At 38.6% G+C, this 4,121-nt stretch overlaps 1 pseudogene; it reads left to right on the forward strand.

Annotated features, from left to right (window-relative positions):
• Nucleotides 1-3,090: 3,090 nt before the first annotated feature.
• LOC118883614 lies at nt 3,091-3,693 on the forward strand (annotated as a pseudogene).
• Nucleotides 3,694-4,121: the final 428 nt, after the last annotated feature.

Below are 4,121 nucleotides of genomic sequence, written 5' to 3' on the forward strand. Positions count from 1 at the left end.
AGAGGTTAAGTGATTATATGCATTTGTTAAAACTCGTCAAGTGCACTTGATAAAGGTGAATTTTATTGCATGTAAATTATACCTCAATAAATCTGATTTAAGTATGTATATACCTTGAGCCTGGCTTTATTCCATTCATAAAAATTGAGATGTATCATAGATTTAATGGTAAAAATTAGAACCATGCAGCTTCTAGAAAAATCACAGAGAACATCTTCTTTGCCTCAGAGTAGACAAAGATTATTTACACCAATTGAATGCACTAATAATATAAGAAATAATTGATAAGTTGGGCTTCATAAAAATTTAAAATTTGTGGTTATCAAAATATGCCATCAGGATAATGAATACACAGGCTACCGATGGTGAAAATATATTCAGAATGCTTCTATCTGATAAACGGTTTACGTCCAAAATGTGTAAACAACGCCTATAAATTGACAGTAAAAAGACACATGACCCAACAAAATAAATGAAAAAAGCCTTAAGAATTCACTCCACCAAAGAAAAATATTCAAATAAGCTAATAAGCAATAAAAAGGAATAGACTGCAGATTCCAGAAGTGATATGGATTAATTTTTAAAATATTCTGTGGAGTGAAAAAATGAGTTCCACACAAAGAGTATGTATTGGATTATTCCATATTATGAATATCGAAACACAGGCAAAACAAGTCTATGGGGATAGACACACACACATGCCTGCCATGGACAAGGGAAGCAGAATCACTGTTCCACAGCTTTCTGAAAGTCCATTCAGCAAGCCTAAGTGTAGAGCCTTCCCTTAGAAGGAATTGGTAGGCAATTTATTAGCATATCCAACAAAGGAAGTTTTACTAGTAGATACAAATCTTAGTCTTGTGGACTAATAGGCAGTATGTTCTCATGAAGCCCCCCTCCTCAGTTAATCATTGCATATTGATGGAAAAAACTCATTACAATCTGGTAAAAACTTTTGATAAGGGCTCTGTCTAAACTCTACATGATCAATAAAGAGAAAATAAGGAAAGGCAATAAAATACATTGATTTTCAGACTCTCTACAAACGCTCTACAATAAAAAACATGTTCTCAGACTCTCTCAAAACCTTTCCATTTTTAAGTGAAGTTGAATTTTCCTGGAACTGAAAGGATGAAACAAGCCCATCATCTTTTCCAGATTGCTCATAGTTTCTGTAAGAGCAAAGTGTTTTACCCTGATGTGAACACCAAAAAAAAGACTTTTTGAACAAAAAAACCTCCAAAAATATTTTTGCTGAAGAAAGACTTTAAAAAGGTGTTTATCTTGACAGGTCCCTTTGGCTTTATGGATATATAAACTGCAAATTAAACAACTTTACTAGACACCAAAGGTATGTCTATATTTGTCCTCACGTTTCTGTATACTTGGCCTGGCCTGGTGTATAAGTTTATTATTACATATGCATTACTATAGGTATTATTATTATTATGTATTTGCTGCTTATAAGGGATCAGCTCTTTTGCTAAAAATTTTCATATGAAACCTCATGCATGCTTCATAGCAAATTGATGGTGATAAATATTATTATTCCTATTTCACAAGTAAGAAAAATAAAACAGAGATTAAGTAATATTCTCAAGGCCATCTAGCTCAAAGATGGAGTCAAGATTTGATCCCAAGTGTATCTTCTTGATGTGTCTGCCTTTGTGCCCATTATGTTCTGCTTTCTCTTCTGTTACAGTGGGCAGACAATATTTAAAGTCCAATCTACTCAATGTCTTGGCTTCTCTAATTACCATTCTCCCTCCCACATTTTACTACATTACCCATTGTCCTACTTGTTTGTTTGTAGCATTTACCAACTCTGAGCTCACTTTATGTGTGTGTCTACTTGTTCATTTTTCTGTCTTCCTCTGCCTGGACGTGAGCTCCAAGGAAGCTGGACCCTGCCTCTCTTCATTGTCCCCAAGTTCTCAGCGCCTAAGGCAGCCAAGTCAGAAAACATTGGCTGAAGGAATGACTGACTTTGAAGCCCACCCTCTTAATGACTGCACTAAACTGATTTCTTTAGGAAGATCCTCGTATTAATTTCCTAGTTCTGCTGTACAAAGCTGTGTGGCTTAAAACAACAGAAGCTTGTTGTCTCATGGTTCTGGAGGCTAGAAGTCTGAAATCAAGCTGGCGGCAGGGCCGTGCTCCCTGTGAAACTGTGAGGGAAGGATATTTTCTTGCCTCTTCCAGCTTCTGGTAGCCCCAGGCTTTTCTTGGCTTGTGACAACATAACTCTAATCTGCACACAGTTCTCCCTATATGCCTGTCTCTGTGACCAAATTTCCCCTTTTTATAAGGACATCAGTCATATTGAATTAGGGCCGACCTTAAGGACCTTATTTTAACTTATCTACCTCTGTAGAAACTCTATTTCCAAAGAAGGTCCCATTGTTAAGTCCTGGGGGTTAGGACTTCCAGTTGTCTTTATGAGGGAGACAATTCAACCCATAAGAATCCTATAGCAGGTAATGCCAGCTATTATGTTTCAATTCCTATCTGATACACAGAGAATGTTTGCTTTCTCAGCTGCTCACTCTTTGAGTTCCAAAGAGGCATTGGAAAATGGAGTGCAAATACAAATGGGACTCCATAATCACAATAGTATGGATGACTGACTAGCTCCTTTCCTGTCACTTTGTTCCTTTGTTCTCTGGCCAGATTTCCGGAACTTCATGCAGAGGCCTGAAATATTTTGAAAACAGTACGTTCTGCCTCTTTAATGAAGTTTTGTCCTGATGACAACGTCGTCTATAACTCAAGGCTGTTTACCCATTTTCTGTGCTTAGTGATAGCTCTTGTCAATATAAAAGACAAGAAAAAGTAGTTTAAAAAACTATAAAACTAGAAATAGGTATCCAGATTTAACTTTTTCCAAGAGATCTATACGTTATCATAAAAGGATTTAACTAGATTGTTGAATACTAAAAATAATATATTTCCATACATACTAACAACTTGTAATCCTTGACTTGTCATTCTATACTAACAAGAAGAATTATATCAATCACAAAAGTAATTTAGCGTGTCTCCTTCCTGACTGTCCTCTGTGGTTTGTCTGTGAGAACTGCTGATAGCAATATGTCTTCAGGAAATGCCAAAATTGGGCACCGTACCCACTAGTTCAAAGCAACTGCTGTAATGTCAGATGGTCATTTCAAAGATATCAGCCTATCTGACTACAAAGGAAAATATGTTGTGTTCTTCTTTTACCCTCTTGACTTCACCTTTGTGTGCCCCACGGAGATCACTGCTTTCAGTGATGGGGCAGAGGAACTTAAGAAACTCAACTGCCAAGTGACTGGTGCTTCTGTGGATTCGCACTTCTGTCACCTGGCATGGATCTACACACCCAAGAAACAAGGAGGACTGGGACCCGTGAACATTCCCTTGATATCAGACCCCAAGCGCACCACTGCTCAGGGCCATGGGGTCTTAAAGGCCGATGAAGGCATCTCATTCAGGGGCCTTTTTATTATTGATGATAAAGGTATCCTTCGACAGATCACCGTAAATGACCTTCCTGTTGGCCGTTCTGTGGATGAGACGCTGAGACTAGTTCAGGCCTTCCAGTTTACTGACAAACATGGGGAAGTGTGCCCAGCTGGCTGGAAGCCTGGCAGCGATACCATCAAGCCTGATGTCCAGAAGAGCCAAGAATGTTTCTCTAAGCAGAAGTGAGCGCTGGGCCATTTTAGGGCCAGGCTGCAGCAGGTGGCCATGAGAGCAAAACCTCTTCTGTACCACTGTCATGCTTCAAACACAAGACCTTACACTCAGCCCAGATGTGCTGTGGGACAGGACAGGCCTTTCCGGCAGGGATTGGGGAGGCCAGCCTTTCTTCCTCTGGAGGGAATGGCCTGAGCAGTATTATGGGGCAGGCAGACTGATGTGTATAGTAGTAGGGTATCACTTTTGGTCTTTTGTAGTTTTATTAAACTTGAGCTGAGACAAAAAAAAATAAAAAGAAAAAGAAAAAAGTAATTTAAACTACAAAATGCACAGAACAAATCTAACAAAGATGTACAAGAAAGTTAGACTGATATACCTGACACCAATAAATCTGGAAATCACAAAACTACCTATCGTAAGTCAGTCAGTTTTCCCAAAAT

The sequence above is a fragment of the Balaenoptera musculus genome, chromosome 17, assembly GCF_009873245.2.
Source record: "Balaenoptera musculus isolate JJ_BM4_2016_0621 chromosome 17, mBalMus1.pri.v3, whole genome shotgun sequence".
Taxonomy (NCBI): domain Eukaryota; kingdom Metazoa; phylum Chordata; class Mammalia; order Artiodactyla; family Balaenopteridae; genus Balaenoptera; species Balaenoptera musculus.